Source organism: Furipterus horrens, unplaced genomic scaffold (assembly GCF_987537825.1).
Source record: "Furipterus horrens unplaced genomic scaffold, mFurHor1.1.pri manual_scaffold_4, whole genome shotgun sequence".
NCBI lineage: Eukaryota > Metazoa > Chordata > Mammalia > Chiroptera > Furipteridae > Furipterus > Furipterus horrens.
Genome location: NW_028327174.1, coordinates 87,814,977 through 87,836,064, shown reverse-complemented (window position 1 = coordinate 87,836,064; position 21,088 = coordinate 87,814,977). Strand labels below are relative to the sequence as shown.

General features: G+C 40.9%; 1 protein-coding gene across 1 annotated transcript in view; it reads left to right on the top strand.

Moving 5' to 3' along the window:
• The first annotated feature begins 205 nt into the window (after positions 1–205).
• Positions 206–21,088, top strand: part of FRY (FRY microtubule binding protein) — a 619,856-nt gene continuing 598,973 nt past the window's right edge. Inside the window, exon 1 of the mRNA XM_090273729.1 lies at positions 206–264. The gene's annotated coding sequence lies outside the window, so the exon portion shown is untranslated. The remainder of the gene's footprint in view (positions 265–21,088) is intronic.

Sequence of the window (21,088 nt, the reverse complement as noted above, 5' to 3'; positions counted from 1 at the left end):
CCAGTCCCGGCGTACAGGGGGCGGGGCTCCACTTGACAGTGGCGGTCCCAGGGCTGCCCAGCGGGGGCGCAGCCGGCAGAAAGCAGCTTTGGGGGTGCAAGCGGCTCAGGCGACTGCTGCTGCGGCGGCGGCGGCGGCGGCGCCACCGGGACCCCTTTGGCCTCCACTCTCGGAGCGGCCAAGCAGCCTCCTGCGGTGACGACGGCAGTGTCCCGGGGATGCTGCAAGTCTCCTCGAGCGCCGGATCCCTGACCACTTCCTAAGGTAGCTGCCTCGTTCGCCCCCTGGCCGGAACACCTCAGCGTCCAGGACATGGCTCTGAGCAGCGCTGGGCTCTAGGGTCGACAGTGGGCCGGCTGCGAGGCGGGGCGCTGGGAGGGGCTACGCGTCCAGGCGGCTGTCAGGGTGAGGAAGAAGGAGGGTGCCAGGCGGGGATGGGCTGTCTCCCGGCAGCAGCTGGCGGCGTCCTCATCCTCCACAGTCCTCCTGCCCCCATGTGGTTTGAAAGAGGTTTTGTTCCAAGCGAAAGTTTGATGCTGAGGTTCGAAGAACCAGACTGGTATCCCCGAGGTCCGCGCCTTTAAGAGAGGCAGCTCCCCCTGCCTTCCAGGGCCCATGCCACCTTCTGATCCCAGCAAATTCCTGACACAGGCCCTTTCTTGAGAAAATTCTTGTGTGGGAACCGCCTTGGGGACAACTATGGCTATTGCTTGAAAGCAGTGCAGCAGGTAGTCAATGTCCCTACGTTCTCTCTCCCATAATGGGCTCTACTAAGTCTGTGCTCTCAAGAGCTTTAAAAATTTGTCTATCTGCCTTCCTAATTAAAACCCCCAATCACCAGTGTGTGCAAGGTGTCAGTGATTACTTCTGCCATGTCTTGAATATTTTCTTATTGTCACATGCCTGCAACAGGCTATCCCAGAGTACTAGCTGTTGAGGAGAACTCGAAAGAGAGAAGTTGTGGCCCAGCTCTCAAGGTGACAGGTGGGAACAGAGAATGCAGGGCACGTGCACCTACTTGAACAGAGGAGTAAGTTTCAACCTTCAAAATAAGATTATTTGGTGGAGATTATTTACTTTACAAAACTTTCTCTAATGCAGAGAAATAATTAGAGCCAGAATGAGTTTTACACAAGATTGAAGGAACACAGAGGTAGTAAAGCAGGTATGGCATGGGCTTGAAATGAGTAGGTCTCAACAAATATATGTTGCATTCTGTATAATTCTAATTAATCTGATACCACTCTGATCACATGTGAATTCTCACAGTTACTTTAGTTCTTACCAAGACATAGTCAAACCATTAGACAACTTCATAACACCAACTTTTGTGCCCTGGAGACACCCTTGACCAATAACATCAACATGTTTTGTGGTCCATGTGATTTATCCCCACACCAGGTAACATCATATCTGCAAGGACATTTACATCATAAAGAGAAAGAAACTTCCTTAGTCAGTAGTGACACAACAGTGTTCATATACTGAGCACATTCTATTTGTCAGATATATTACTAGGTGTTTTACATATATTATTTCAACTCTTATGTCACTCTGTGAGGTATTTTTACTTTCCCCATTTTAGAGTTCAAGAGTTTATGTGTTTTTCCCAAGATGATATGACAAGTAAGTGACAAGGGTGGGATTTGAACCTTGATTGGTTTATCTACGTGCCCATGCTATCTCCAGCCTCTCTTGAGAGAGACTTGTCTGTGTTACAGTAGGAAATCTAACTATGACAGGACAGACTGTGTCTACAGGCCTCCTCAACCAGACCCCTTTACAGAATATCTTCAGCTTTTTGGAATCCACCGCTGAGCCCAGCAGGTGTTTTCCTCACCAAGGGGTGACATCAGGGACTCCCAGACTCTCCTTACACCCTCATTCTTCAGCATATAAATCAGAAGGACATCTACAGACATAAACTTCATGCCCTTTCAGGTAAGCTGATTCTGAAGAGAGGTACCCAAGTTTTTCCCTCACAAGCAAACACAGAGAAGTCTCTCCCCTTGTAGTGATCAAGTCTATTTTAGGTCTGCACATATACATACAACCCACCAGTTGGCAGCAACACATCCTTCAGTGTTCACATTGGCATGCTCATCCTCCTGTACAACTGTCAGAGAATTCCTGACAGAGGCCAGCCTTCATAAAAGGAAACATTCAGACGAAGTCACTGGAGAAGGTAATATTAGTCTAGGGACTCCCTGGATAGTCCTCTGTTGACCAGAAAGGAAACTGACTTAGGACCCTGGGAGCAGGAAGCAGCTTTCTCCATAGTATGACATGCCATGCATATGCTATAATCTGTTGCAACACTATTGAAGGTATGTGCTCACCATGTACAAACTATTTTACATGTTGTCTTATGATGTATGTGGCCATACACCAATTTCTGATTTGATTACTTGTTTTTACATTTAAGTTGTCAGTTGGCTGAACAGTAACAGAAACTGCTATCATGGTTCAGACACAGTAAGTTTTGAAGCTGCACCTATAACAATTGTGTATGCTACTATAATCTATAGCATTGTTTTAATATTTCCCTTCTCTAGGGATGTGTGTGTGTGTTCTCACCCTTGGCATAGTTTTCAACTATCTGGTTCCAAAATGACTGGCAATACTAAGCCCAAAAGGAATAAATGCATTTTTGAACTGTGACCATATGCTGCTTGGAAACACATCCCTGTGGTTGGCATTTTCCTCATGTTACTCTAGTGCTGAGAATTTCAAAGTCCCGTAAGTGTGCTTTGAGATTTCGAGTGAACTCTCCTCTCTAATTATTTCACTCAATGCTCTGCATCAGTGTTTGGGTTTGAGTTTAGAAGACAGCCCCAGTATCTCCCATCCAGCATCTCTAAACTGCCCATAACTGGAGCAGCACTAATTAAAACAGGAAAAATAGAGCATGAGGTGTGCTAATTGTCACACTCTTGCACCAGGATGGAAAATGTAGTACAAATGTGGTTGGGATAGAGTTAAGTAAACTTCTTTAAAATGACTAGTGATTTACGAAACTCTACCAAATTATTGACATCACACAGGTTGCCTAAAGTTGGGTTCATGCAAATGCCTTATTAACTTAAAACTGTCCAATGTCAACAAACTTTCACTCTGTATTCTCTTCTATTTATAAAACCTCTAAATTACATAACAAACAATCTTTATTTCCATGTGTCATGAAATCTCAAATGCCATCAGTTGCGAGACATAGCATTACTTTTATTTTATAAAAAAAGAAAGAAAGAAAATACTGCCAGTTGTGTTATGACATGGTGCTTTAACAGTGGTCTTCCATGACACTGCATGATTTGGTCACACTGGTCTCAGTACTTTCAAGTTTCCTCATCTCTCTGTGGCTTTTGCTGCTTTTTCCTGCCAGTACCTTGAGTAGCTCCCTGGCTGGTTTGGCTCAGTGGATTGAGCGTTGGCCTGCAAGCTAAGTGTCGCTGGTTCGATCTTCCAGTCAGGGTACATCAGAGAAGGAAAACTCTGACTCCAAAAAACCTCCGCTGCCTTGCGGCATACCTCTTTAGGGGAAGGCTAGGGGAGTAAACCCCGACAGAAAATCCAGAGCCGGAGTCCCTAAGGCGGTTTGACGTTGTAGTCAACACCGGCAACTCCTGCGGCGCACCTGAAGCCAAGCTGTATTGACTCCGTCTTTCCCTTGGATCCTTCAGCTGCGAAGAGAGGGGGGGTCTGCTGCATGGGCAACAGCAGACCCTCCATATCACCCCGCCCAGGCGCTGTAGCTTCAGCTTCACTGGAGAGGACACTCCAGCGTCATCACAAGATGTCGATTCAACACGGGAGGAGACAGATACCGTGTCACTCCTGAGTTGGACTGCACAGCCATTCTCGGCGGTGCAGATAGACTCTTAAGAAGCTACACCATCGTCTCTCGAGACGGACGGCTGCCGACGACCTTGAGTAGCTTGCTTAAGGCTTGATAGGTAATCAGTTTGCAAACTGTAACATCTTCTCTGTCTTCCTTCAGTCTGGTAAAGCATTTTGATTTTGCTTTGTGAGGTAATATGGAAATGCTAAATGAAGACAAATGTTTCCTTTAGTACTGTAACAGTTATGCCCTATTGCTCTGTGTCTGTGCCTTGGTGCATACATAGTAGCATCTTGCTGTGTTGAATCATAGTGTAATCATTTTGAAAGCCATTTAAATGGCAATTATGCAGAGCATGTGAAGTGATAATAATGCCTACACCTTTGTAGAAGTGATAATAGAATGAAGAGCTGTGACCAAGTTTATGCATATGCAGGGAAATGACAGTTGTACCATGGCTACTTCCACCTTGTCAACAATTTTCAGATACTATTAATATTAAGATACCCCCTGACTTCAGAGTTATTAAAATGTGAAAAATAAATAACCTTAGCAATGAAATATGCTAATCTGTGCCCACTTATTTCACGAATCCTAACCTGCCTACCTTTTTGCATGTATTCATCCATCCATTCATTCCTACAGTCATTCATTTTGTTTGACTCCAAGCTCCAGAAAGGTGAGGGCTTTTTCTGTCTGGTTCTCTACTGGTTTGCCCCCACTTAGCATAGTCGAGGGCTTATAGCTAATCTGCTCAGTAAACAGTCTAAGAATGAGATATTAGAAAACATATTCTTAAAATTATTACATTGACAGGAATGAATGCCAAACATAGAAACGGGTACAGGCCAGCATTAAGTCCTTGATTTTATTTAGAGACCCCCAGTTCAAAATATTTCCTGTCTTTACAAAACCTGTTCAGGGTAGAAGAAATTTACACTGTAGATTTAAAAAAAATAAATTTTATTCTCAATTATAGTTGAAGTACAATCTTATATTAGTTTCAGGCATACAACGCAGTGATTAGACATTTATATACCTTATTAAGTGATCACTCTGACAAGTTTAGGACCCATCTGGCACCATTCATAGTTATTACAACATTATTGGCTCTATTCCCTATTCTTTTTTTTTTTAAAGATTTTATTTATTTTTAGAGGGAGGGGAAGGGAGGGAGAAAGAGAGGGTGAGAAATATTGATGTGTGAGAGGTACCTCAATTGGTTGCCTCTCACACACACCCCAGCCAGGGACATGGCCTGCAACCGAGGCATGTGCCATGACCAGAATCAAACCAGTAAACTTTTGGTTCACAAGATGGCACTCAACCCAGTTTTGGTAGGGTGGCCTTATGCAGTAGGTGTCCTACAGGGCCCAGTGACACAGCCTCCCTCTTCTCTGAGCTGGGTGCACCAGGTGTTCTCCGCCAATGAAAGGGATTTACCACTGGCAGACTGGCTGAGAGGACTGGCAGTTGACTGCAGCAGAGGTGATGCTGTGCAAGAGCTGACCCCCCAGGCAGGACTCCCTTCAGCTGGGAGTCCTTCCAAGTCCACCCCTTGAATATGTCACTCATAGAGGTGGTTGAATGGTGCTCCAGCATGGTCTAAAGTTGGTTCACTGGATGTGCTGGCTCTGGGGTTTCCTTAAAGGTTCAGGCCAAGGTCAGCTGCTAAATTTTCCCTGCCTGGTATCATCCAGTGTGAGCTACAGAGTGATCTGCGGATGGCTGCTACTTGTGATAGGCATGGCAATTCCTGGTAGAGGCCAAACTATGAACTGAGTTCTGCAGCTGCTAGTGCCAAATCTGGGGCCACTTAACAAGAGGTATGGAATATGCGTAGACCAGATGCTGCTCGTTTTGGGTTTGTGAACCTTTGAGAGATTTCAGGAAAGTCTGCAGCATGAGCCAAGACAAGCCGTTTGTTTGAAGAAGCCACTGGAAATGGCTTGGTTGGACATGCAAGTTGAGTGGGACAGGGTCTCATGGAATAACCAGGCATGGAGAACAATGTTAGCTAGGTTGCTGAAGACTCAGATATGGTGCCACGCTGCAGGCTCTGTGCAGAGAGGACTTGGCAAAGGAACAAGGCTTTGTGCAGGGAGGACTTGGCAAAGGAACAAGGCTTTGCCAGCACTTCTGTCTGGCAGTGGGGAGAAGGCTGCCCACTACCCACCTCTTATCCTGGCTCTTGACCTGATGCCAGACATTTCAGTTTCTTCCTGTAAGTTCTTGGTGCCTTTTGAGCTATTGCCCTAGTGCTGGAGCTCAGAGTGAATGAATCCAACTAAGTCTGTGTATAGGCACTTTAAGAGGAACACTTGGAACTCCAGATGCCCTATGTCTCACTCAGCCACAATCCCTGCTGGTTCTCAAGCCAGAAGTCATGGGCACTTATCTTCCTGGCACTGGAACCTGGGCTAGGATCCCAGTGCGGGGCTGGGATCCCTGGCTCCTTGGGGAGCTTCCACAGCCAAGGTATCCCTCCTGATTTTTAACTACCACATATGAGTATGGGAACTAGCCTGCTCTGTGTCTCTGCTCCTCCTACCAATTTCCATATGGCTCTTTTGTATATCCTTAGTTATAGGGCTTCTCTTCAGCTAGATTTCACGCAGTTCTCAGTGATGCTTTTTCTATAGTTTAGTTGTAGTTTTGATGTAGTCATGGGAGGATGTGAGTACCTCATTTACCTGCACTGCCATCTTAACAAGAACTTCCCATTGTAGCGTTTATTGCTCTTAGACCACTGAAGGATTTGTAACAACTCATACCTTTGTTCTTTTGTATCATCCAAAATCATTAATGACTTGAATTTCATGAACTTGTCCTATTGTATGTTTAACATGTACCAGAATTAAACCTTTCTTTCAGTAGGCTCTTCTGAAGCAGAAACTCAGTGCTGGTGACCTTGTCTGGATATACACCTCCAAGGAAACACACACACACATACACACACACACACACACACAAACACATGTACATCCAGAAAGTATCCAGCCATGCACTATGAAAAAGATAGACATTTATTGAAGAAGATACAAGATAGAGGAAACATTGTACACAGGACAATGACACCTCAGTCCCCTTCAAAGTAGACACCTTTCGACCTCACACAGTTCGCCCATTCTCCATCAGCTGCCCTATTGTATTTTCTTAAATCTCATCGATGGTCTGAAATCTCTTCCCTTTCAAAGGTGTGGTTAGTTTTGGGAAAAGCTAGAAGTCATAGGACACCACATCTGGGCTATAGGGGGGCTGAGTCACCTGGGTGATTTGATGTTTCACCAAAATCTCTGCAGAAGATGTGATGCATGAGAGGATGTGTTGTCATGATGTAGCTGCCAGTCACTAGTTTCCCAAAGCTGCAGCCTTCTGAATCATCTGAATAGTTTCCATGGAGGAATGTTCGAGCTTAATGTATAGTTTGATGCAGATTCATTGCTCTGCTTGCTCAATCATTTTGACTGTGATGGCCACACATGGTCACTCAATGGTGTCTACCACTTCCACTGACTAGTACAGTGAAGTCATCATTGTTCACACATGTGCATTCCAGTCCACTCTCCTTGCCTGCCAGGTTACATCAATGTCACACAAGCCATTCTTGTTATATTAACAATGATTGGACTTTTTCCAGACAGACCTCATGTATACTTAATGGCCTTACCTTATAATCCATCTGTGTGGACATAGAGATGTACCTTCTGGAGCAGAAAAGCTGTGAATATGGAATCATTTGCCCATTCAGCTGAATTGCCAAAAGTCTGTGCTTTCTTACTTATTCAATTTGATTTTTATAGACCTTTCCCTCCACAGATTGTCATGGTTATTTTCCATACCTGTCAGAGTATTTCCTCAGTTACCTGGATGGCTCTGCACCTTTCTTATGCTGTAAAGAGCACTTTAAAAATGCTGTTCTTTTTAAAAATAGTGAGTTAGGATTGACAACATTCAATTTAGGGCAATGATGCTTATTGGTTTTAATTATTCTCAGAGTGGGTTTAAGTTAAAGAATAACTTCTAGCTCATTGTAATAACATTGGCATGATTATAAAACATATCTTATGTTTAAATTTTGACTTACTTAGAAACTGTCAGTGCAAAGTCCCTTATCTGGCTTCATCTGAAGTCAGTCTAATAATTATATCTTGCCCTAAAATTTTGGCTTAATTTATGTTATATATAGTATATTGTAAGTAATACAAGTTGTAAAATAATGCAAGTAATAAGGGCCTAAAGGAAAATAAAACTAGAGTTTTGAACAGCTCACATCACTATGCATGTGATTGTAACTTTTCAGTCATTACGGATAGATTTAAATATATTTACAGTTGTGTGTCTCCCAGATTAAGGTACTGGCCACACACGAAGTGGCTTGATGATTTAGTTTCTATATACATATATTCCTGCAAAAATCATCTTTCTTAGTACATACTTAACAATCAAAAAAAATTTTATTTTCAGTTAATTTTTTCATGAAGTAAACACAATATCTCTTATTTTATTATACCCCTTTCAATATTTATTTATTTTTAATGCTATTTTTAGCATTGTAAGCAGATATATTTTGGCCTGTAAGAAATTAAACATCTACACTTTGCTTGCTAAAAAGATCTTTACAATTGTGGTGGTGGTGACTGTAAATAGCAAAAGTAAATGCTATTTAACTGCATAAGTATCATACATATTTCAGTTATATAGAAAAGTCTGGTTATGACAGCAGCTCCTCCTTTTGTCCTAGAGCATGTTTAATTTCTTTTTCCTTTTCAGTTTCAGACTAGAGTTGATTACAGTATAGTCTTTACTTATCTACAATTGCCAGCCATCTGGAGAGATGGCAGTTGATCAACAAAACTGATTACTCTGCCGGTGTGAACTGGATAATTCTGGTCCCAACCCATTCTGGATCAGAAATATTTAGTTGCTTATCTCACTGATGAGGTTCACAGGATAGTTATAAATTGTTCCTTTATATTTTAGGTTTTTTATGGAACAAAATTCTTGTTTTCCTATTAAACTCTCAGTTTGTTTTATTCCAGCAGAAACATGTACTGTATACTCATCCAGTAATTTCTAAGTTCACTTTCCCTGTTGTTTACCAAAACAATGTTTCTTCCCCCTTCTCTCACCGCACAACAAACTTTCCCAGGGCTTTACTGTTTGAAATCTCTCTCCAGTCGGTGAGGAGAGGCTGACCCTCAACAGTGGTCACCAGCACAACCATTGGATTTGGGGGGCTGACTTTGAAGGCTTCTGAGAAATCTGGATATAGTACTATAGACAAATCTAGATTTGTTCCTGATGGCCCACCATCCTCTAAACTTTGGCCCTTGGAATTATGAGGCATGGCAAGCAGCAATGAAGAGGTAGGAAATCATACCGCTGAACAAGAACCCTTCTTTTCAGTAGTCTAACCTGGGCCCGAAAACACAGTCCTTGTTTCTATGCATGATAACTGATATTTCAGAGCAGGACCTGGCACACAGTAGGTGTGTTACCTAAAATTAAACAACACCTTTCAAAGCGAGAGGCAATAAATATTTATTTGAGATCAAAGAATAGCTATTTGAAACATGCTGATTCACTCAGAAGCCCAGATAATGTTTTGATTAGGAGACAAAGGCAATGGGTATTCATGAGAAAGAAAAGCACAGCAATTATATCCAGAGAAGTTATTGGTGCAGATAAGCTAACATATTAATGTTAGTTCTAAATGTTTTGAATTTTAAGTATGATAGTCATTAATCCAGTAGTCATAATTGCTTTCTTGTTTTATCTGCAAACAGTTGTTTGGGAAACAAGATTTCTTAGGCCCAGTTCAGAGGTTACTTTGACCTGTTTTAACATTCAAAGGTTTAAGGCATAAAGTGTGCAAGGAGGTTGCTCTGGGATGGCAGCTCTGGCTCCATTTTAAAGTGACTCCATTCATATTATTGTTTACATTTCCTCCCTTTTGATCAAGATCTTTCCTTCAAAGTATCGCTGATCAATCATTGGAAAGCAGCACTGATTAGTTATTAAAAGCATCATTTGCCTCTATTGTGAGGTGGCTCATCTTGGGAATGTCATCTTTTTGTCAGTCCTTCATCACCAGAAGAAGGCTCATTCCTGGTATCTCATGTCCCATGTAGGAGGAAAAGTGTTTTTTCTTCTTTTTCTTCTTCTTCTTTTTTTGAGCCTTAGGCTACATTTGAGCAACAAGAGTATCAAAACAGAAAGAGACTTTACTGTCATGTTTCTCTAAGGGCAAATATCGATAGTATCTTGAGGTTCCTCATATGAAGTCTTGTAGGACTTAGTGATCATTTCAAAGCATTGAGTAGCCATTATCAGAGTAGTGCCTTTATAACATCAAGCTATGCAAGGCAAACAAATATTTATAACAGCAAACAAAATGCTAAGTTCAATTTGAAGAATAGATCTGAACCAGGAGGCAGTGCCTGAGGGCAATCACCGGTGATATTGAAGAACCTTGAGGTGTTCAAGGGTTTTATCATTTGATTTGTGCCCAGTTTAACCTAGTTCCATCTCTATTTCACATAGATGTTTTATCCAAGTAAAACAGGAGGTAGTAACAATAGAGAAAGCCCCACTGTTCAGCTAGGATATGAGTAAGAGCAATTCTGTTGTTTAATATAACTCATGCAAAGGAATTTAAATTTTTCCTTGTTCGCTATTGCTGTGGTGGTCATTGCAATACCTGCCCAAGGAAAAAGTATTCTTCCAAATCTGATACCTTCTTTGGGGCTGACATCACCTGTCATTGAACATCCTTGACTATCTCTGTAACCAGTTGTATGTTTGGATCTGTGAAGTGGGTTTAAAGATGATGTACAATGTTGACATCTTCCAGACAGATTTTATTTATTTTTAGAGAGAGAGGAAGGGAGGGGAGGCAGAGAGAGAGAGAAACACTGATGTGAGAGAGAAACATCGATTGGTTGTCTCTCGAATGGCCCCAGCCAGGCACCTGGCCTGTAACCCAGGCATGTGCCCCAACTGTGAATTGAACCGGTGACCCCTTGGTTTGCAGGAAAACGCCCAACCCACTGAGCCACACCAGCCAGGGCCCCAGAAAGAAATTAAAGGAAACAGTAACTATTATAGTGAGTGCTTGGCCACTAATATTTTTATATGAGATAGGAAGGAACTAAAGTAAGGAAAAAAGGAGAAAAGAGGAAGGTGTTGGTTTTATAGGCCTACTACAGAATCTTGTGTTAGCTGTCCACAACAGATGTCATTTGCTTCACTTCCTAGTAATTTTAATTTTAAATCCTTTTGGTAGACCAGTCCAGTTAAGTGTAAGATCTTTCTTTAAACTGGGAAACATCAATCCAAGAGTTAGTATCTCTAAATACAGTCACCGATGGATTAGTTAAGTGTACCTGAAATTTTGTATTTTAGAGTGTCAGGGTTTTCTCCATAAATTTCTCTGAAGATGAAACATCTCTGTAAAAACGTGTTTGTAAAAGCATCAGAGTAAAACAATAACTGTTTACAAATGATGAAAGACTTAAAATGGCCATGGTTGTAGAGCTGGTCAGAGTTCATATACATACTTATAAATAATAAAATCAACTTGGATATCCATTCCAATTTTAGTTTGATCATATATATATTCTTAAGATCCATCCTCCAGGAAACGTTTGCAACTTCCATACACCTTCCAATTTTTGTCCACCCTTTCCTTTATGTAATTTCTTTATTTTAAGACAAAATCACTTTCCTTTTTCTTTCTCTATTAAAAAAAAAAAACTATGTCCTTTTATACTTCCTTATTAAAAAACAAACACAAAATACAAAATACAACCTACTCCTTTCCCTCAACAAACTATTTCTCCATGCCCCATACCTTCCTCCACCAAAAACATGCACCCTATATTCCATATATGGTCATCTTGTTTTATCCTAATTATTTTCTAATAGTTTTGTAAAAACCTTAGTGTTTTGTTTTTTAAATCAGTTCTGGCAAGGGAACTTATACAGCAGCTTGTATTTTTTGAAAATATTTTACTGTGCTGTTACAGTTGTCCCAGTACCCCCCCCCCAACACACACACACACACACAGCACTCCTCACTCCCTTCGGGCAATCCACCCACCTTTGTTCATATCCATGGTCATGCGTGTAAGTTCTTTGCCTACTCCATTTCCTATACTGTACTTTACATCCCCATGGCTATTCTGTGACTACCAAATGTACTTCTTAATCCCCTCACCTCTTTACCCATTCCCCTGCACCACCCCACTATCACTGTAACCATCACATGCTCTCTGTATCCATGATTCTGTCTCTGTTCTTGTTTGCTTAGTTTGTTTTTTAGATTCAGTTGTTGATAGGTATGTGTTTATTGCCATTTTATTATTCATAGTTCTGAACTTCTTTTTCTTAAATAAGTCCCTTTAACATTTCATATAATAATGGTTTAGTGATGATGAACTCCTTTAGTTTTTTCTTGTCTAGAAAGCCCTTTATCTGTCCTTTGATTCTAAATGATTGCTTTGCTGGGTAGAGCATCTTAGCTATAGGTCCCTGCTTTTTATGACTTTGACTATTTCTTGCCAATCCCTTCTAGCCTGCAAAGGTTCTTTTGAGAAATTGGCTGACAGCCTATGGGAACTCCCTTGTAAGTAACTAACTTCTTTTCTCTTGCTGCTTTTAAGATTCTTTCTTTATCCTTAACCTTTGGCATTTTAATGATGATGTGTCTTGGTGTGGACCTGTTTGAATCCTTCTTGTTTGGGACTTTCTGTGCTTCCTGGACTTGCATGTCTATTTCCTTCACCAAATCAGGGAAAATTTCTTTTATAATTTTTTTCAAATAGAGTTTCAATTTATTGCTCTTTCTCTTCTTCTGCAAATGTTGGAACACTTGAAGCTGTCCCAGAGGCTGCTTACACTACCCTAGTCTTCTTCTTTTTTTATTCTTTCTTGTTGTTTGTTGTTGTTCTGCTTGGTTGTGTTATGTTTCCTTATGTTCCATATCATTGATTTGATTCTTGGCTTCATCCACTCTATGTTGATTCCCTGTAAATTGTTCATTTCCATTAACCTATCCTTCATTTCTGCCTGTGTTTTTAAAAAATGCTGTTGAAGTACTCACTGAGTTCCTTGAGCATCCTTATAACCAGTGTTTTGAATTCTGCATCTGACAAATTGCTCATCTCCATTTCGTTTAGTTATTTTTCTGGAGTTTTGATCTGTTCTTTCATTTGGGCCATGTTTCTTTGTCTTCTCATTTTGGCAGACTCCCTGTGTTTGTTTCTGTGTATTAGGTAGAGCTGCTATGACTTTCTGTCTTGGTAGCATGACTTGTAGGGTCCAGTAGCACAGCCTCCCCTATCACCCAAACTGGGTCTCAAGGTGTGCCCCCCTTGTGGGCTGAGTACACTCTCCTCATGTAGTTGAGCCTTGATTGCTGTTGGCAGGTCCATGGGAGAGATTTACTCAGGTCAGTCAGTTACAACGACTGGCTGTGACCAAAGACTACCAACCTCTTCCCTTCACAGAGGATAAGCTGTTCATAGGCAGGGTGATGGTGCTCTGAAATGGTCTGTAGCTGTCCACTGGGTACGTAGACTCTGGGGTTTCCTAGGTGGAGCGGGCCAGGGTCAGCCATGCCTGGGCCACCCAATGTGAGCTACAAAGCAGTTTGCTGATGGCTGCTATTTGTACTGGGCTTGGAGGTTCACATGTGGAGCCAAACTTTGATCCAAAGCTGGTTGCTGCTAGTTCTGGGCCTGGTGCTGCTTTGCCAGAGGTGGAAGAGCTGGGAGTGGGCCTTAAGTTGGATGGGGCAGAACCTCAGGTAAATGCCAGGTTGATGGAGTCTCAGATATGCCTCCCATCTGCCTGTTCTGTGGCTCTGTGGAAGGAGGTCTCAGAAAAGGCACAATGACCTCTGCTTGCCTTTCTGTCTGGGAGAGCTGTTCCCAAGCTCTCTCCCTCATGCTATGCACTTCAATTCCTCCCCATATGCCACTGGTGCTTTTCAAACTGCTACCACAGTGGTGCTGGAGCTCAGATGGAGTGCGTCTGAATAAGTTTGTCATGGACATTTTAAGAGGAACTCCCAGGGAGTCTGGTAATGTTTTTTCACTGACTCAAATCCCACTGGCTTTTACAGCCAGAAGTTATGGGGGCTTATCTTCTTGGCACTGGAACCCTGGGCTGGGGAGCTTGGTGTGGGGGTGGTATCCACTTGCTCCCAAGATATTCCTCCCAAATTTTTATCTATCACACGTGGGTATGGGGACTTGCCCATTCCACATCTGTGTCCTCATGTCTTTGCATCTCCTACTCTTCTGGATTGATGTGGTTTCTTTAGTTCCATAATTATCAGACTTCCATTAAACTTGATTTCTGATGTTTCTGAGTGATTTTTGTCCGTAATTTAGTTGTGATTTTGATGTGGTTGTGCCAGGAGGTGAGCCATGTTTATCTATGCCTCCATCTTGACCAGAAGCTACTAAAAGATTTTATTTATTTATTTACAGAGAGAGGGGAGGAAAGGTCCCCACTGGGGACCTATCAGCTTGAATTTTATTTATGTATTTTTTCAAATATATTTTATTGATTATGCTGTTACAGTTGTCCCAATTTTTTTTCCTTTTGCCCCCATCCGCCCGGTACCCCGCTTCCCTCCAGCAAACCCACCCCCTTTAGTTCATGTCCATGGGTTGTGCATATAAGTTCTTGGCTTCACCCTTTTTCTATATTATTCTTAACTCCCCCCCTGTCTATTTTGTACCTACCAATTATGCTTTTTAATCCCTGCACCATTTCCGCATTTCTTCCCCTTCCCCCTCCCAGCTGATGACCCTCCAAATAATCCCCATACCTATGATTCTGTTCTTATTCTGGTTGTTTGTTTGGTTTTTTGTTTGTTTCATGTTCTATTGTTGATAGTTTTTAGTTTGTTGCAATTTTAATGTTCATAGTTTTGATTTTCTTTTTCTTAAATATGTTCCTTTAATATTTCATATAAAAATGGCTTGGAGATGATGAACTCCCTTAACTTTACCTTATCTGAGAAGCACTTTATCCCCTCTTCCATTATAAATGACAGCGTTGCTGGATAGAGTAATATTGATTGTAGGTCCTTGCTTTCCATAACTTTGAATACTTCTTGCCAGTCCCTTCTTGCCTGCAAAGTTTCTTTTGAGAAATCAGCTGTTCGTCTTATAGGTACCCCTATGTAGTTAACTCTCTGCTTTTTTCTTGCTACTTTTAAGATTCTCTCTTTATCTTTAACCTTTTGCATTTTAATTATGATGTGTCCTTGGTGTGGTCCTTTTTGGGTCTAGCTTGTTTGGTACTCTCTGTGCTTCCTGGACTTGTATGCCTATTTCCTTCACCAAATATGGGGAGTTTTCCTTCATTATTTTCTCATATAAGTCTTCGATTTCTTACTCTTACTCTTCTCCTTCTGGCACACCTATGGTTTGGATGTTGACATGTTTAAAGTTGTGCCAGAGGTTCCTAAGCCTCTCCTCATTTTTTTCAATTCTTGTTTCCTTATTCTGTACTGGTTGACTAATGTTTTCCTCCTTATGTTCCAAATCATTGATTTGAACCCCAGTTTCCTTCCCTTCACCATTGGTTTTGTGTGGATTTTTCTTCATTTCATTTAGCATAGCCTTCACTTCTTTCCTGATGTGTTTGCCTGTCAGGCCTGTGAGCATCTTTATCACCAGTGTTTGAACTCTGCATTTGTTAGGTTGGCTATCTCCTCCTCTGTTAGGTTGGCTATCTCCTTGTCAGTTAGTTCTCCTACTGGAACCTTGATCTGTTCCCTCTTTTGGACATACTTTGCTGTTTCCCCATCTTGACAGGCTCCTGTGTTTTCTTGCCTCTCTGTCTTAGGTAGAGCTGTAGCTTCTGTTATATTTTAAGGGGCAGAGCCTTAGGTTTCTCGTCAGTAAAGGGTGACCTGTTTCACCACGTTGTGACACTATGTGGGGGAGGTGTCTGAGAGGGAACAATATCGCTTGCTTAACACTCGCCGCTTTTCCAGGCACTTCTCCCACTTTGTATGTGACTGGCACCTCTCTAGTTGTGGCCCTGGCTGTTGTTTCCAGAGTGGGGGGGTCTGTGGATGTTCTAGGACTGTGAGGGCCCTTTAAACAAGCAGACTCTGCTGAGAGACTGGCAGTTTCTGCCTCTGCCCCAACCCCAACTGGTTTGCACAGTCAGAAGCAATGGGGCTTAATTTTCCCTGGCGCTGAGACCGTGAGCTGTGTGGTCTGGTCAGGAGCTGGAAACCCTCCCCAGGTATCCCTCCCCACTTTTTAAAACATGTGAGTGCGCTTTCCACTGGTCTGCTAGTGCCACCACACCGCCTTCGGTACACCCTGGTTCTGCCCCTCCTCCCTGTCTGGATGAGTATTTCTTCTTTATATCTTTGTTTGTTGGACTTCCCTGCAGCTTGATTCCCTGGAACTTCTGGTTGTCTCTAGTTTTGAGGTAGTTGTATTTCTTCTTAGTTGTGGAGGGAGATGCAGCCTGTCTGTCTAGGTCTCCATCGTGGCCGGAAGTCTCCTGCTGATAGTCTTATAGGCACCCCTTTGTAGGTAATTCTCTTCTTTTCTCTAGCTGCTTTTAAGATTCTTTTTATCTTTCTCCTTTGGCATTTTAATTATCATGTGTCTTGGTGTGGTCATCTTTAGGCCTAGCTTGTTTGGTACTCTCTGTGCTTCCTGGACTTGTATTTCTATTTCCTTCACCAAATTTAGGACATTTTCCTTCATTACTTTTTTACACAAGCTTTTGATTTCTTGCTCTTCCTCGTCTCCTTCTGGCATCCCTATGATTCAGATGTTGGCACATTTAAAATTGTCCTATAGGTTCCTAAGCCTCTCCTCTTTTTTTTCAATTTTTTCTTCATTCTGTACTGGTTGACTGTTTATTTCTTCCTTTGTTCCAAATTATTAATTTGAACCCTGGTTTCCTTCCCTTCACCACTGGTTTAGTGTGGATTTTCCTTTGTTTCACTTAGCCTAGCCTTCATTTCTTCCCTTGTGCATTTGCTGTACTCAAGCATATCTGTAAAGTCTGTGGGCATCTTTATCACCAGTGGTTTAAACTCTGCATCTGTTAGGTTGGCTATTCCCTCATCTGTTAGGTTGACTCTCTCCTTGTCATTTAGTTCTCCCACTGGAACCTTGATCTGTTCCCTCTTTTGGGCCATACTTCCCTGTCTCCCCAACTTGACAGGCTCCTGTGTTTGACTCTGTGTCTTGGGTAGAGCTATCACACCTGTTTTGTTTTAAAGGGTGGAGCTCTAAGTATTCATCAGTGTTGGGCGACCCCTTTCACCATGTTGTGGCGCTGCATTTGGGGGAGGTGTCTGGAGGAAACAATGCCACTTGCTCAGCACTTGCTCCTTTTCCAGGCATTTCCCCTGCTTTCATTATGGGACTGGCACCCCTCTAGCTGTTTCCCTGGTTGTGGTTCCCAGAGTGGGCAGGTCTGCAGATGTTATAGGACTGTGGGGGCCCTCTAAACAAGCAGACTTTGCTGAGAGACTGGAAGTTTCTTCCTCCACCCCAACCCCCACTTGTTTTCACAATCAGAAGCAATGAGGCTTTATTTTCCTCAGGGCTGGAACTGTAAGCTGCTCAGTCTGGTGTGGTGCTGGGACCTCTCCCAGGGTGTCCCTCCCTACTTTTTTAATGTGTGACTGCTTTTCACTTGCTGGCCACAGCCACCGTGGTGTCCCACCAACACCACCACCACCACAGCACATCCTCTTTGCCCCTCCTGCCTGTCTGGATGAGTATTTCTTCTTTGTATATTTGTTGGACTTTCATGCAACTCGATTTTCTGGAACTTCTGGTTGTCTCCAGTTTTGAGGTACTTATAGTTCTTCTTAGTTGTAGAGGGAGATACAGCATGTCTACCTATGCCTCCATCTTGGTCAGAAGTCCTAAATATTAAAAGGCCATTTTATTCCCCTTCAGTCTCTGTAAGCAGTGTTTTGGTTAGTGCCTGGCTTTTCACATTTCAAAACCATGATAAGATTCACAACTTTTAGAGATAGAGAAAAACTGTGAGTTTTGGCATTATTCATTTGACAGTGCTATCTGTGTAATTTAACATACTAAATAAGCCTGATTAGTTTAATTTTGCCTTTTATAAATAGAGAACATATTCTGAAAGTCTCCCAAGTTCTTTTAAAAAAGGTAAAGAAAATGACTACCTTTTTAAAAATACCTTGCAAAATTTGTTAAATATATAAAAAGTTTTAAAACATTTGGTCAAATAAAATTATAGGTAATTGTGGAACAATGCTTACTAAAATAATATTTGATTATGCATTTAACCAAAGTGACAATAATATATTTTGTAGGCAAGTATGGAAAGTTAAGCAAAATTTTAGCTCTTCAAATATTAACAAGTCTCAGTGTATTTAAACGGTTAAGACATGATAAAGAGCACAGGGAACCATTTTAATAAAACATATCATTTCCCTTTATAAGTTTTTATTAAATGCATACCATAGTTCAGGAGAATTTTATTTTTAAATTTTAGCTTTGCATAAGCATGCTATTAATATTGAAGCCTAACTTAAAAAAAGTCAACTTTAGCCTGAGACAGAATTCTGAAATAACCAGGATGAAATTATTTTCATTTAAAAATGAAAATTTATCTTTATCTCTTATGCCATCTTTTATTGAAAACATATTCATTTCTTTCATATTAATTAAATGTTAAAAGATATATTTGTTTTAGTTAAAGCCAACTTAAATCTGTTTTAATATTAAATATTTTCCCAGATCACGTTATTCTGAAAAGCGATTTTGGGCTAGTTTCTGTTATATTTCTTAATTTCTGTAAGCATTTAATTTCTTTAAGCCAATGAAGCAGAGCTCTTTTTATATAAACCAGTTTTATTAATTTCCTCCAGAGGTAGACAAACATAGACAGATATAGACACAACTAGAGGCCTTATAATTTCATTAAAAAATTTTTTTAGCCATGAGACAGGTATGGAAAAAAACCCATTTATAATAGTTGGAATAAGTTAAATTTATTCATTCAGATGGCTAAGGCTTGTAGACTTCTCTTTGTCCTTGATAAACAATTTTTTAAGGAGATTGGGGGGGGGCTGCTTAAATAAAGGAAAATTTTCAGCTGCATAAGTCTTTAGAAAAGCTCCGTTCCATTTTTTCCTTTGGTTCCTTTAGCTCAGACACCTGTGGGCTGTGCTTATGGTTCTCCTTATCAGTAGAAAGACCTTGAAAGTTACTTAAGTTAGAAAACTCCTATTTGATTGCTAATTTTGTCAAATTTTTAAACACATAGTTATGACATTCTTTGCAGATTTCAGGCAGGGCAAATGGCCAAAAATTATTTAGCCTCTTAGAAACTTACTTCTATCAATTAAAGAATACATGTTATAGAAGCACAATTAAATAAATACTTATACCCATCGGGAACTGGGTTCACCTGGCACCTGTGGCATCCCTGCTGCTTGCCTGCACCTGGGCAATCGGCCCTCTTGAGGGAAAAACCCCTCCTGATCTCAGATAAAGGCATTTTAACGTCTACCAAATAAGGAGTCACAGTCAAGAAGACAGACTTCGATGGAAGCACAAAGAGTCTCTGTAGGTAGCATACCTGGGAAGGTGATGCTACTTTAGAACTTATTCATTATGCCAATATGGGAACCTAAACATTAAAAGGCCTTTCAAAGTAAGAAGCAAACAATAATTTATTTGAAAGCAAAGAGTAGCTATTTGGGACAGATTCAGACAAAAGCCCAAATAGTGTTCCAATTAGGAGACAAAGGCAGTGGGTATTTATGAGAAGAGTAAGGGGAACAATTATAATACATACATTCATCAAAGGAAGGCATTTTTTTTTCTTGTTTAAAATGCCTTTATTACATGTTCTGTGTGACTCCTTACACATGCTTTACAGGTGTATTTTTTACTTAATTAAATTTATTAAGGTGACATTGGTTAATAAAATTATATAGGTTTCAAATGTACATTTCTATGATACATTGTCTGTATATTGCACTGTGTGCCCACCACCCAAAGTCAAGTTTTCTTCTGTCAACACATACTTAACCCCCTTTACCCTTTACTATCTCCCATCCCCTTCCTTCTGGTAATCACCATACTGTCTGAGTTTTTGTTTGTTTTTCTTATTTGTTCATTTTTTGCTTTCAGTTTTATATCCTACATATGAGTGAAATCATATGGTTCTTTTCTCTCTGAATTAACTTATTCTCAAATTTTTCAGGTAGATATTCAGAAGCAGGGTTGCTGGATCATATGGTAACTCTGTTCCTAATGTTTTGAGGAGCCTCTGTACTGTTTTCCATAGAAGGTTGTACGAGTTTACATTTTCCCCAGCAGTGAATGAGGGCTCCTTCTTCTCCACAACCTCTTCAATACATGGCTATGTTATTACTTGTCTTATTGATAATTGCCATCCTAACAGGTGTGAAGTGGTACCTCATTGTGGTTTTGATTTGCATTTCTCAAATAGCTAGTGAAATTGAGCATCTTTTCATATATCTGTTGGCCATTTGTATGTCTTCTTGGGAGAAGTGTCTATTCAGGTCCTCTTCCCATTTTTTTAATTGCATTGTTTATTTGGTGTTGAGTTGTACAAGCTCTGTATATATTTTGAATATTAACCCCCTGCCAGAGCTGTTGTTTGCAAATATCTTCTCCCGTTTGTTTGGTTGCCTTTTTGTTTTGTTGGCAGTTTATTTTACTGTACAGAAGGTTTTTAGTTTGATATAGTCTCATTCATTTATTTTTGCCTTTACTTCCCTTGCCTTTGGGGTCAAATTTATAAAATCTTCTGTAAGACCAAGGTCCTTAAGTTTAGTACCTATGTCTTCTTTTATGTTATTTGTTGTTTTAGGTTTTATATTTAGTTCTTTGATTCATTTTGAGTTAACTTTTGTATATGGGAACCAACTATAGCTAATTTCATCCTTTTGCACGAAGGCATTTCTGTTGGTCCAGATAGCATAACATAGTGATGCCAATTCTAAAGAATGTCTTAAATTTCCAGTTCAGTAGTTATCAGTTCAGTAGTCATAATAACATTTTTGTAGTTCTTTGGGAAACAAGATTGCTTAGGTCCAGCCCAAAGGTTATTTTGCTCTGTTTTAACATTGCAAAGTTTGAGGCATAAGACAGGCAAGGCAGTTCCTCTGGGATGGCAACTCCTGCTTTATTTTAAAGTGGTTCTGTTTCTATTACTTACAGGTGCTTAGCTTTC